Genomic DNA, 14,944 nt, shown 5'->3' with positions numbered 1-14,944 from the left:
TCTATACACAGGCAAATACGAGATACGAATAACAAATTTTGTGATCCCCTTAAGCAGGAACAAAATCACTGGGTGTGCAACATCTACAGGATAAGATGAAATGTGAAGTGAGAAACATCGCAAGACCTCTGTATATACATATAATGTTACGACATTGAAGATAATTCGTCGTTTTAAAGGTCCGAAGAAAATTTTTTACTTATTTTTGTATTTTTTCACCGTCTTTGTGTTTTGTAATTGGGACATCAAGATTTACGACCTTCGAATGCTTTGTGTTAGGTTGTACTGTGTTTTGGATAGCTCGTTAAACTGTATTTTCCCCTATATCGAGCTGCGTTAAGTTCACTTATCAGCTAAAGACAGGGTCGTAAAACCTCTAACAAGCTGACCTGAAGCTGTAATTCTGGTGAAACTGTGAATGTATTACATAAAATCATTTTTGTGTATGTTCACGCTCCTGCTTTCTTCAACAAATAGTATTCATTGTCAACGTTTTGTAACGACACGCCTATTTATTAGCATTTTAACTCGCATAAAACAAAACCGTTTTGCAAATTCCATTATATTTCGATATATCGCTTAATTTCCTTGATGGTTGAACTCTTTGATTGGTAGAATTTGTTAATAACATCTTTGTTACCGATTAACACTAGGAAGTTGATTTAGAATTGGAAAAACAGCACATAAAAGTTTGTGGAACATTACTAAACACAAATTCGAATAACTTTGCTTTGTTCCGTCACTATTACTATTTCACTGCCAGAACTAACATGTGCAGATAAGTATCTGCCTTCCCTCAACATTAGTACTTTATGCTCTAGGTAATTGAGGAAACCTGAAGCACTAAAAATAAGTTTCGTTAGAATGACTACTGAAAAACGGAAGTAATAGGTGAAAAATCAAGAGAACTGAAATGAGACCACATCTGTCCTTGAGACGGAAATGAGAATCGGATGTCTAACACTTCTAACTCCATGTAAGTTATGCACGGGAAAGGGAAAAGCAATATCAGACGATAAGCGCTGTGTACTTACCGACGCTAATACAGGAACCGTGTCTGCCGGATATCCGCAGCGAAAACTTAAAATTCCAAGTATCACAGCGCCGATTCCCCTTGCTTCAGACGTAAGACGATTACCGTCTCTGGAAGCAAACAGGTGCGGCGTAACCGTAGGCGAGGAGATGTCGCCGCCTGCAGCACACTGCGAAAGTCGACTGCTGGGACGCGCGGCCGGGCCGGCAGTTTCAATCTTCGCGCTGCTTACAGCGCATGCGCAGACGGGCTCTCCGTTAGCGTTGCGATGACGTCCGGTTCCCTCGCCACGCCGCGGCGAACTACGCTCAAGCGGAAGCGTAAATTTAAGACTTCGCGCACTCTCGCCAAGTCAACGGTTACGAGACGCATTTCCTCTCAGCGCCGCATGACCCGCTAACGTATACGTCGACCAGAGACTTTGGTTTAACGGCCTTTGGTACTAAGCGTTCATCACGGCTTAATATAGCAAAGTCTTGCAACATTCAGCTGTCTACATCCGTTTTGCTTCCGGAAACTCTAGCCTTTTTCCTTTTTGCATATTTCCTGAGAGGTCGGTGTTTCTTTTGCTCCAGTAACACGATATCCATCTAAATTTAGGTTTCAGAGTTTCGCTAAGCTGTCCGAAGTCGAGTATAGACTAACTAAAGTGCAGGAAACTACGTTTGGCCCGTTGAAGCGCAACAGCATGACATCCGCGAAAGTTACCAAGAACTTCGTTCAGTCAAGCCGTCTCTAGCGCGACTGTCACACGAGGACGATTAAGTGGACCATTTTACGTGACATCATACTCTAGAAGTGTTACAACAGTGTTTCGCTTTCAATATTGTCTGTGAAAAATCATGGTTTAATGTGACCTTCGCAATATACGTAGAAAATTACCGGCAGAGCATATGAATATATATATGGTTACTAATCAGCCGAGTATTAATGTAATCCGCCTTAAATTATGGTCAAAATTCAGGCTATTGAAGATCATAATCACTGTGCTCATCCTCGGGAGATAAAGTCCGCCAAAGTCTATTTCAAGAGTTACAATGAAATACACTACTGGAAATTAAAACTGCTACACCACGAAGATGACTTGCTACAGACGCGAAATTTAACCGACAGGAAGAAGATGCTGGGATATGCAAACGATTAGCTTTTCAGAGCACTCAAACAAGGTTGGCGCCGATGTCGACACCTACATCGTGCTGACATGAAGAAAGTTTCCAAACTATTTCTCATACACAAACAGCAGTTGATCGGCTTGCCTGGTAAAATGTTGTGATGCCTCGTGTGAGGAGGAGAAATGCGTACCATCACGTTTCCGACTTTGATAAAGGTCGGATTGTAGCCTATCGCGATTGCGGTTTATCGTATCGCGATAAGGTGCTCGCACTGCTCGAGATCCAATGACTGTTAGCAGAATATGGAATCGGTGGGTTCAGGAGGGTAATACGGAGCGCCGTGCTGGATCCCAACGTCCTCGTATCACTAGCAGTCGAGATGACAGCATCTTCTCTGCATGGCTGTAAAGGATCGTGCAGCCACGTCTCGATCCCTGTGTCAACAGATGGGGACGTTTTCAAGACAACATCCATCTGCACGAACAGTTCGACGACGTTTGCTGCATCATGGACTATCAGCTCGGAGACCATGGCTGTGGTTACCCTTGACGGTGCATCACAGACAGGAGCGCCTGCAATGGTGTACTTAACGATGAACCTGGGTGCACGAATGGCACAACGGTATTTTTCTTTTCACATGAATCCAGGTTTGTTTACGGTTTCATGATGGTCGCATCCGTGTTTGGCGACATCGCGGTGAACGCTCATTGGAAGCGTGTATTCGTCATCGCCATATTGGCGTATCACCCGGCGTGATGGTACGGGGTGCAATTGGTTACACGTCTCGGTCACCTCTTGTTCACTTTGACTGCACTTTTAACAGTGGACGTCACATTTCAGAGCTGTTAAGACCCGTGGCTCTACCCTTCATTCGATCCCTGCGAAACCCTACATTTCAGTAGGATAATGCACGACCGCATATTGCAGGTCCTGTACGGGCCTTTCTGGATGCAGAAAATGTTCGACTGCTGCCGTGGCCAGCACATTATCCAGATCTCTCACCAATTGAAAAGGTCTGTCAATGGTGGCCGAGCAACCGGATCGTCACAATACGCCACTCAGTACTCATGATGAGCTGTGATGTCGTGTTGAAGCTGCATGGGCAGCTGTACGTCTACACGCCATCCAAGCTCTGTTTGACTCGATGCACTGGCGTATCAAGGCCGTTATTACGCCCAGAGGTGGTTGTTCTGGGTACTGATTTCTCAGGATCTATACACCCAAATTGCGTGAAAATGTAATCACATGTCAGTTGTAGAATAATACATTTGTCCAATGAATACCCTTTATCATCTGCATTTCCTCTTGGTGTAGCAATTTTAACGGCCAGTAGTGTATTCTGACAGCAGTCGTCTCTAAATAACTATAACTCTGTTATTAACAGAAGGTAATATGAAAAAAAAGGAGCTAGAAATCAGTAAAGTTCTAAACATACATGTTACTTTGCTCCATCAGCTCTGATCATTTTTCTAATTTTTTAATGGTCTTTGTTCTTAAACGTCCTCCTTCTTTTACACGCTTACTGTTTGATTTGTTGACAATCATGGTGGTCCTAACTACTTACATCCTTCAACTTAGAGCGCAATGTTAAAATAAATTTCATCATCGCCTTAATATGTTACCTCTGTGCTATAATCTAATAATACGTGACACATAAAAGGCGTTTTACGGTGATATTTGAAGCAACGCAGACAGCTGACTTTATGCAGTGCAAATGTGAATGTACACATCACCGGTTGCATCAAAGCTTATTGTGTTTACCTGCAGATCATACGTCGTATACGAGATTGTATGATTGAGATTGTATGACTGAAGTATGGTTTATTTCGTATTACGAAGTCGCTGCGTCCTAATAAACACAGAAAGAATAATTTTTCAAAATACTTCCTTCCCACCTTAATCTTCATAATGGAGCCTCCCCAAAATTGGTTTGTCGGTTGGTAAAGTCAAAAGTCCATTTTGTCTTTGGAATCTCAATTGTTTGCTGTGAGCAAACCTTCTCTCATCATGCCAACAAACGTTTTTAAAATCATCAAATTCTCGACTAAGTTTACCATATTCCCAGCAGAGGGGTTGGTTCGCCGATTTTTTTCCTACCTTGGTTACGCAGAGAAGAAACGTTATACTGAACTTGGCAGTAGTCCAATGAACTAATATGTTGTTTAACGCAGTGCTGCTCGTCGGATAACTCCAGTATTTGTGTTCTGATGCTGCTGGAAGTAGTCGTAAAAGAAACGGCTAATACGTTGTGCTACCCACCACGGTAGTAAGTGAAGCCTTCATGGAGCTGACGAGATAACGTTTTCCTCGCGAAGATAAAGCTTTTGACCGTTTGTCCACCGTTATTATGCGTCTGTTAGCAATGGAAAGTAATACAAGACCAGCAACCGCCGAAAATATAGGACAGATACGCGTCATTTGCGTCGCTAACTGTCCGATGGTCAGTGCGAGTCAGCAGACCATAACGTGAAATATCGCTTTGTCACTGGGGCGAAGCATGACCAATTCAACAGTTTTTCTCAATTACTACGACTGTTTTAGACACATACGCAAAAAGTTCAACATTTCTCAGCCAGAACAATGAATTATAACGCAGAAAAGACCTGTGACAGCTCGCGGCATAAGTTTACGCAACGGGCGAACGGAATTTATTCAAACAAACGACTGAGGTGAAACTTAAGTTACTGTTGGGAGAATGGGAAATACCCATTGCTGAATTCAGCAGGCTTAACAAATCGCTAAGATGAGGAAAGGAATATCAGTCAGTGAACGGTATGTCATTTGTAAATCCAACCTCTTATAATTTGCCGTGACAAATTTCTCCTTTTTTTGAATACATCTACATACACACTCCTGAAGCTACCGAATGGTGCTTGGAGCAGGGTACTTTGTACCACTACCAGTCATTTTTCTTCCTGTTTCACTTGCAAGTAGAGGGAGGGAAAAAAGACTGTCTATATACCTCCGTACGAGCCATAATTTCTTTCATCTTATGTTCGTGCTGCTTACGCAGCAGTAGGGTCGTTCTGCAGTCAGTCTCAAATGCACATTTTCTAATTTTTCTCAATAGCGAAAAGAGCATCGCCTTTCCTCCAGGAATCCCCATTTTAACTGCCGAAGCATCTTCGTAACACTTGCGTGTTGCTCGGACCTACCCGTAACAAATCTAGCAGCTCGCCTTTGAACAGCGTCGATTTCCTCCTTCAATCCGACTTGGTACTGAACCCAAACACTCCAGCAGTATTCAAGAACAGGTCGCACCAGTGTCTATTTGCGGGGGATTTTCTGAAGGCTTGCTGCTTTTTCCCCTTCATGATTTGCACAAATAAATGGTTCTGTAGATCCACAGACTGGCATAACTGCCGCACCAACAACTGCTTATGCGTTCCATCTAAGTAGCAAGTAAGCAATTTAGCACCAAATTAGCCGGTACAGAGCGTCAGGAGAGTGTTTCCTCAGTAGCGCTGACACCTTCCGTCTCGTCTGTCAACTCATCTAGCGAAGTGCCTCTCGCCTCCAGAGTCCTCGCCCTGCGGTGCACCAGGCGAATCACACTACGTGTTTCTCCACAGAATTCTTCAGAGGTGTTCATTGGAGGCGCCGGATTATTTCCATACACTGCTACACACACACACACTATTCTCTCTAACTAAATATGGGTCAGCAGCCAAGCCCGCGGGACGGGTTTAAAATAGACGTTGCCTCTATGCCGCCAATCAATGCTCTATACTTTCAAAAGACACCAAAATCCAATCATAGTCAGCACGCCCTCACCATCCAGTACCTACCACCTCTTCTGTAAACAATACAGTATCACAAAAATGGTTCAAACGGCTCCGAGCACTATGGGACTTAACATCTAAGGTCATCAGTCCCCTAGAACTAAGAACTACTTAAACCTAACTAACATAAGGACAGCACACAACACCCAGCCATCACGAGGCAGAGAAAATCCCTGACCCCGCCGCGAATCGAACCCGGGAACCCGGGCGTGTGAAGCGAGAACGCTACCGCACGACCACGAGCTGCGGGCCAGGATCACAGTCAGAAGTACAAGAGGGTAAACATGCACACAAGAACTCGTTTCAAATTTCCATTGCAACACAACGAGATATATTTGCTTCCAACAAGTCTCACCAAGTCCGCTTCGTTCGATAGACAACACCTCCACGTTTGCCAGTTGCTCCGCTTTCTGCTAGATGCCCTCTTTCTATCGCGTCCCTATACGCTTACGAAACAGCAACGCCTTCCTTAAAAACGGGAAATTGACTACGCCGGTTCCCACTGCCGTGCACTGGAACGCACTTCCGCTCACTTTCTAAACTTTCCACAGAGGGAACAACTTGATAGATCACTAACTGCCAACTTCCAAAAAGAGCTGACTGAAACAACACCTCCGCAGCCAGTGGGTTCAAAACTCCCCATCTGCACCCCACAAGGGCTGCCGGCCGACTCGGTGTCGTCAGCTCCAGATAGCTCTATGAAATTACCACTGGATGAAGGCCAAGAAGGGACGACGGAACGAAATGAAACTTCACAGTTAGAGCCGATGTGTGATCTTATTTCAGTGATTATAAAATCAAGTAAAGATACAAAGAACTTCGCAATATGAGCCCACTTATCAGTATGAAATTGCGCCAGCTCTGACCTAGCACACGATGTCCCAAGCGACTGGAAAAATAGCGCAAGTGACGCCTGTATATTCACTACTGGCCATTAACATTGCTACACCAAGAGGAAATGCAGATGATAAACGGGTATTCCTTGGACAAATATATTATACTGTAACTGACATGTGATTACATTTTCACGCAATTTCAGTTTATAGATCCTGAGAAATCAGTACCCAGAACAACCACCTCTGGCCGTAATAACGGCCTTCATACGCCTGGGCATTGAGTCAAACATAGCTTGGATGGCGTGTACAGGTACAGCAACCCATGCAGCTTCAACAAGATACCACGGTTCATCGAGGATAGTGACTGGCGTATTGTGACGAGCCAGTTGCTCGGCCACCATTGACCATAGGTTTTCAGTTGGTGAGATATCTGAAAAATGTGCTGGCCAGGGCAGCAGTCGAACATTTTCTGTATCCAGAAAGGCCCGTACAGGACCTGCAACACTCGGTCGTGCATTATCCTGCTGAAATGTAGGGTTTCACAGGGATCGAATGAGGGGTAGAGCCACGGGTCGTATCTCATCTGAAATGTAACGTCCACTCTGCAAAATGCCGTCAATGCGAACAAGAGGTGACCGAGATCTGTAACCAATGGCACAGCATACCATCACGCCGGGTGACCGGGTGATACGCCAGTATGGGGATGACGAATACATGCTTCCAATGAGCGTTCACCGCGATGTCGCCAAACAAGGATGCGACCATCATGATGGTGTAAACACAACCTGGATTCATCCTAAAAAAATACCGTTGTGCCATTCGTGCACCCAGGTTCGCCGTTGAGTACACCATCGCAAGCGCTGCTGTTTATGATGCAGCGTCGAGGGTAACCGCAGCCATGGTCTCCGAGCTGATAGCCCATGCTGCTGCAAACGTCGTCGAACTGTTCGTGCAGATGGCTGTTATCGTGCAAATCTCCCCATCTGTTGACTCACGGATCGAGACGTGGTTTTCACGATCCGTTACAGCCATGCGGATAAGATGCCTGTCATCTCGACTGCTAGTTATACGAGGCCATTGGGATCCAGCACGGCGTTCCGTATTACCCTCCTGAACCCACCGATTCCACATTTTGTTAACATTTATTGGATCTCGACCAACGCGGACAGCAATGTCACGATACGATAAACCGCAATTGCGATAGGCTACAATGCGACTTTTATTAAAGTCGGTAACGTGATGGTACGCATTTCTCCTCCTTACACGAGACATCACAACAACGTTTCACTACGCAACGCCGGTCAACTGTTGTTTGTGTATGAGAAATCGGTTGGAAATTTTCCTCATGTCAGCACGTTGTAGGTGTCGACACCGGCGCCAAACTTGTGTGAATGCTTTGAAAACCTAATCATTTGCATATCACAACATCTTCTTCCTGTCGGTTAAATTTCGCGTCTGTAGCACGTCATCTTCGTGGTGTAGCAATTTTAATGGCCAGTAGTGTAAGAAGGGTAAAAGAACGGACCCGCAAAATTACAGGTCAATATCGTTAATTTTTGTTTGCTGCAGAATCCTTGAACATATTCTCAGTTAGAATAAAACAATCTTTCTTGGGACTGACTAGCCTGTATCTACGTATCAGTGAAACTCAACCTGCCCTTTTCTCACATGATATACTGCGAACTAAGGATGAAGGGTGACAGGTAGATTCCATATTTCTAGATTTCACACGGTGCCCCACTACAGTCTATTAACTAAGGTTCGAGCATATGGAATAAGTTTACAGATATGTGATTGGCTCGAAGACTTTTTAAATATCAGAACCCAGTGAGTTGTGCCCGACAGCGAGTGTTCATCAGAAACAAGAGTATCGTCAGGAGTGCCCCAGGGAAGTGAGATAGGACTGCTGTTGTTCTCTATGCACATAAATCATTTGGTGGACAGTGTGACGAGCTATCTGCCGTTGTTTGCTGATGATGCTGTGCTGTACGGTAAGGTGTCTAAGATGAGTGACTGTAGGAAGATACAAGACGACTTAGACAAAATTTCCAGTTAGTGTGATGAATGGCAGCTAGCATTAAATGTGGAAAAATGTAAGATGTTGCCGATGAGTAGGAAGATCAAAAGTGTGATGTTCGGGTACAGTATTACTGCTGTCCTGCTTGACACAATGACGTCTTTGAAGTATGTGGGCGTTACGCTGCAAAGAGGTACGAGATGGAACGAGCATGTGAGACCTGTGGTAGGGAAGGTGAATGGTCAACTTTGCTTCATTGGGAGAATTTTACGAGAGAGTAGCTCACTTGTTAAGGAGACTGCATACAGGACGCTGGTGCGACCCATTCTTGAGTACGGCTCGAGTGTTTGGGATCTGTACCACGTTGGATTGAAGGAAGACATTGACGCAATTCAGAGGCGGGCTGCTAGATTTGTTACCAGTAGTTTCAAACAACATGTGCATATGGAATAGACTCCAAGATATGAGACGGAGGCAGGAGTAGCATAAGGACTGCCCCAGGGAAATGTGATAAGACTTGCCCGCATCTCGTGGTCGTGTGGTAGCGTTCTCGCTTCCCGCGCCCGGGTTCCCGGGTTCGATTCCCGGCGGGGTCAGGGATTTTCTCTGCCTCGTGATGGCTGGGTGTTGTGTGTTGTCCTTAAGTTAGTTAGGTTTAAGTAGTTCTAAGTTCTAGGGGACTGATGACCATAGATGTTAAGTCCCATAGTGCTCAGAGCCATTTGAACTATTTTTTTGTGATTGGACTATTGCTATTTACCGAGTTTCTTCGGGAACTCACATGGGACTCCCTGGAGGAAAGGCGACGTTATTTTCGAGAAACACTATTGGGAGAACTTTCTACTGCCTCCAACATACATTGCGTGGAAGGACAACGAAGATGCGATACGAGAAATCAGGGTTCATACGTAGGCATATAGACAACTGTTTTTCCCTCACTCTATTTGCGAGTAAACAGGAAAGGAAATTACTGATAGTGGTACGGGATGCCCTCGGCCACGCACCGTACGGTCGATTGCGGTGTGTCGATGTAGATGTAGTTGTAGACGAATGCATGTACTACAGTGTGACATACAACCTTTGTATAGTCCTTAGGGAAGCCGGCCCACGACTTGCTCTTGCTATCGTGGTTACTGGGACTGGGAGGGTTTGACGTCCGACCTGGTCCCAAACAGGCTGTTATCAGGGCCAGACGTGAGGATCTTGCTGGCGACATGAGTACCTCAACATGAAGCAGACAGTTCACAGAAATACGTTCCGTATACGGGCGTAATGCTGCAGAGTTCCCTCCATCACTATCAACCTTGGCCTGAAGTCATGTCCGATGACACACCACGCAATGAGTAACACAGGCGTGCTTTTTCAGTGCAATGGAAGAACTGTGCCCAGGTCGTCGACGTACTCGTCGGTGGTGATCATCTGGGGATAGTGAACAACCGCGTTTCACCGCCATTCATCAGGAGTCCATGCTTCTCGCTCACGGTGCCACTGCAAGCGCAAGGCATATATTGTAGCGTTTACGGTAGGCTACGCACGGGATGTTAGTTCCCCACTCGCGCTACTGCTTACCTTGCGACTAATAGCCTAAGACGATATAAAATGTTACAGAGGATCCATCACTTGTCGTCAGGTCGGTGGTGCAGATTTGGCACACAGTTCGACCATTGCCGCGCGGGATTAGCCGAGCGGTCTTAGGCGCTGCAGTCACGGACTGTGCGGCTGCTCCCGGAGGAATTTGAGTCCTCCCTCGGGCATGGGTGTGTGTGTATGTGTTCGTCCTTAGGATAATTTAAGTTAAGTAGTGTGTAAGCTTAGGGACTGATGACCTTAGCAGTTAAGTCCTATAAAATTTCACACACGTTTGAACGTTTGAGTTCGGCCATTCTCAATTGTGGCGATCAGATGTTGTCGACCGGATCCTTGATGAGGACGCGAGCCATCGCGTTGTCATAAACATCGGGCCACTGCCACATCTGATTAAAAAAAAAAAAAACTGGTTATTACACGTTTAGACCATCCAGCCAAATGGAGACCCACAAAGAGGCCTCTTTCCCGTTCAGATGCTGATAGTGCTGTCTCACACCAGCAACAACACTAAAAACAAACGACACTAATCCACTCTGTCGGCCGTCTGCGTGTCACGGAGAATTGCAGGTCTAATCATTTATAAGGCCGCCAATGGTGCCGAAGTTATATTGACATGCTATCATTCCTCTCTGTGTGCTTTTCTTTCTTTGTCGGGCATTGTTTTTCAATATGCAGGCCTTCGGGCCGATCAGCTTCCTGAGCAGAACGCAAGCGCTTCTATTGGCAAATTGCTGTTAACGTTCGTAGTACTGCAGTGAGGTGCTGTTGCCTGCTGACACTTTCAGAAGTTTCTTCTCAAAGGGAATCACGAAATATGAACCAACCTGTGACAAATCACTCACATTCGAAAACAACTGTATCGGTACAGACTACCACCATTCAGACGGACTAACGGGTAATCGGCCCTTTTTATCTCTAGGCTGGATAACAGCCTCAGTTCCGTGAAAACAGGAGAGCCGGCGCTGCAACTCACGATAGCGATCAGCACTGGCCGACGGGTATGGCTCGAAAATAATATTTTACAGCAGCACTTCGTGAAACTTCTTTTTCGTGGAACTGGTCTGTGACAGCACTGTCAAAGTGTAATGCAAAGGTGCAAATCCATGTTTTAACGTACTGTCCTTTTTACAATGCCGAGACAAGATGATTTATCATGATGAAATATGCGGACCGCTTTAACAGACAATATTGGGGCAAAAAAATGGGTACCTACCTCTATTTGATTTCTAACGTCAGTTTCCATTGCAATTAAATCGCACGTCCTTTCCTGTTTACAAGATGCCGAAGACGAGATTCAATATCGAAGCTAGGAAGCTGTTCGTTATAATGATCAAGAAACAGATATTTAACGTAAATCTGAAAACATCGATTACATTTTCTTTCATCCATAATAAAATGGTTGTTTGTCTACCATGATTTAAAATCGGTAATTTAATTATCAACATCAAAAGATTTCGCAGGGTGACTCACGATGTTTATTTGTGCAGTTTAAGTTGTGAACAATAATTTCTATAGATAATTACCGTTTTGGAGGCAGATTATTTTTTCTTTACTTATCTTATGAACGAGCGAAGTGGCGCAGTGGTTAGCACACTGGACTCGTATTCGGGAGGACGACGGTTCAATCCTGATTAAGGTTTTACGTGATTTCCCTAGATCACTTCAGGCCAATGCCGGGATGGTTCCTTCGAAAGGGCACGGCCGATTTCCTTCCCAATCCTTCCATAATCCGAGCTTGTGCTCCGTCTCTAATGACCTCGTTGTCGACGGGACGTTAAACACTAATCTCCTCCTCCACCTATCTTATGGCAGTTGTATAACGCTTGCTGAATCTGAAATTTCTCTGTTACGCAAACACTTGCAAAATTAATAATTACTGGTGTTTGTTGTCCTTCAGATACTGAGAAGCATGAAAGTAATTTTACAAACGATTCTTTTAGTGTTCTGGTACGCAAGAACACGTAAAAACGCATACATTCTACACACCACTGACACAGTTTGTAGTATCGAAATCAAACAAACAAGACACAGGGAAATTATATTACAGATTACCAACAGGATTAGGGACTACTTTCTACACCCCTATCTACATCTACATACATCCTCCGTGTAGTGCTTGGCAGAAGGTAACATGTGCCACAACGAGAGAGCGAGGGAAAAACGACTGTCTATATTCCTCCGTATGAGCCCTAAGTTCTCTTATCTTCGTTGACCCTACGCGAAATGAATGTTGGCGGCAGTAGGATAGTTCTACAGTCAGTTTCAAACGTCGGAGGTTCGAGTCCTCCCTCGGGCATGGGTGTGTGTGTTGTTCTTAGCAAAAGCTAGTCTACGTTAGTTTAAGTACTAACATCTAGTACCTTGGCGGTGCAATAAACGTTAGCTTCTAAGTCAGTGCAATCAAAAGATACGGCTATTTATGTCACGTACTTTGATACTCGCAAACTCACTCATCAGAACCTACAGGTCCCGTTGGTCCAGAATTGTGAAATTCGGCAAGAAGAACGAGTTCACGGTAAAGTAAAGGGAAAAAATTCGAAACTGTTAGTTTGTAATTCCATCACTCGGGAAATACTTCTTTTGACAGTTTTTATCCGACTTCAAAGTTGAAATCAAAACATTCTTTAAAGTCCTGGAGTCCCTGGGATGAATATCTTACCACTATCAATGCCGCTAACAGGCAAAAATCGTCGAGATCTTCGATTCCCGGAATTCGTCAATTGTTTGTATACATAATTAAATCTGTTCGGAACACTTAGTGCGCCAGCCCTATTCGCACCTGGCTAATTATTTGTTATGCATTCGCTTTGTATTATCGTTTTTTCGACACTGAATCCATTTTAATTTTTTTTTTAATCATTCGAGTACAGTTCTGTTCCAATGTGATTTAGTTCTAAACTGAAACGTAAACAAAAAAATATATTTTTTAATTTAATTTTTCAATGTGAACAAAGATTTTATTCAGATATAAACATGAAAAGATTTTTTGTTACATATAAACTATATTCCTTTCTCTCTCCTCCTTAAAGCATATACAGTATTTGATCAAAAGTGTCATTCCACCTGGCTGAAAATGACTTACAAGTTCGTGGCGCCCTCCATCGATAATGCTGGAATTCAGTATGGTGTTGGCCCACCCTTAACCTTGATGAGCCGGCCATGGTGGTCGAGCGATTCTAGGGGCTTCAGTCCGGAACCACGCGACTGCTACGGTCGCAGGTTCGAATACTGCCTCGGGTATGGATGTGTGTGATGTCCTTAGGTTAGTTACTTTTAAGTAGTTCTAAGTTCCAAGGGACTGATGGCCTCAGATGTTAAGTCCCATAGTGGTCAGAGCCATTTGAACCTTTTTTTTTTTAGCCTTGATGACAGCTTCCGCTCTCGAAGGCATACGTTCAATCAGGTGCTGGAAGATTTCTTGGGGACTGGCAGCCCATTCTCCACGGAGTTCTGCACTGAGGTCGGTGAGGACTGACACGAAGTCGGCTTCCAATACAAATACATCCCAAAGGTGTTCTATAGCATTCAGGTCAGGATTCTGTGCAGGCCAGTCTATTACAGTGATGTTATTGTCGTGTAACCATTCCGCCACCTCCATGAAAAATACTACCACACCGTAACACCACCGCCTCTGAATTTTATTTTTTGCACTAAACACGCTGGCGGATGACGTTCACCGGGCATTCGCCGTACCCACACCCTGCCATCGGATCGCCTATTGTATATCGCGTTTCGTCACTCCACACAACGATTCAATGGTCCAATGTTTACGCTCCTTACACCAAGCGAGGCGTCATTTGGCATTTACCGGCGTAATGTGTGGCTTATGAGCAGTCTCTCCACCATGAAATCCATATTTTCTCACCTCCCGCCTTACTGTCATAGTACTTGGAGTGGATTCCGATGCAGTTTGGAATTCCTGTGTGATGGTCTGGATAAATGTCTGCTTATTACACATTACGACCCTCTTCAACTGGTGGCGGTCTATGTCGGTCAACAGACGAGGTGGGCCTGTACGCTTTTGTGCCATACGTGTCCCTTCACGTTTCCACTTCACTATAACATGGGGAACTGTGGACTTAGAGATGTCTAGGAGTGTGGAAATCTCGCGTACAGACGTTTGTCACAAGTAACACACAATCACCTGACCACGTTCGAAGTCCACGAGTTCCGTGGAGCGCCCCATTCTGCTCCCTCATGATGCCTAATGACTACTGACGTCACTGATATGGAGTACCTAGCAGTCGGTGGCAGCACAAAGCACGTAATACGAGAAACGTTTGTTTTTGGGGGTGTCCGGATTCTGCTGACCACACAGTGTAAATAGATTTTTCTCCGATATGATGTTTGCTATACCTCACTATGAAATGACCAACAGTAGACTCCCATGATGGTTGTCATTCCAGCGGTCCTGATACCGTCTTCCCGTTTCTTTCTGATGTGCTGACGAAAGAGCTCACCTTTTTCTTACACAAATTGTCAGCAAAAAAAATTAAGATTGCTGTTCATAAAGTGAACAACTTGAAGATTTCCATCACTCTGCGCTTTTTTGCAGCTTCCTTGAATGATGCCCATGC

The 14,944-nt window shown here is 44.7% G+C and overlaps 1 protein-coding gene across 13 annotated transcripts in view; it reads right to left on the bottom strand.

Moving 5' to 3' along the window:
- LOC126336721 (Ig-like and fibronectin type-III domain-containing protein 1) overlaps positions 1–14,944 on the bottom strand; it is a 2,308,230-nt gene that overhangs the window by 885,717 nt on the left and 1,407,569 nt on the right. For 2 of the 13 annotated variants that reach the window (XM_050000695.1, XM_050000699.1), the window contains exon 1: positions 1,035–1,215. The exons of 10 other annotated variants lie outside the window; for them this stretch is intronic. The gene's annotated coding sequence lies outside the window, so the exon portion shown is untranslated. Of the gene's footprint in view, positions 1–1,034; positions 1,218–14,944 lie in introns of those variants that run through there. One more of the 13 variants, XM_050000704.1, reaches the window with a different exon arrangement.

The sequence above is a fragment of the Schistocerca gregaria genome, chromosome 2, assembly GCF_023897955.1.
Source record: "Schistocerca gregaria isolate iqSchGreg1 chromosome 2, iqSchGreg1.2, whole genome shotgun sequence".
NCBI classification, from domain to species: Eukaryota; Metazoa; Arthropoda; class Insecta; order Orthoptera; family Acrididae; genus Schistocerca; species Schistocerca gregaria.
Note: the sequence above shows the minus strand (reverse complement) of the source record. Positions and strands in the feature narration are given on the sequence as shown.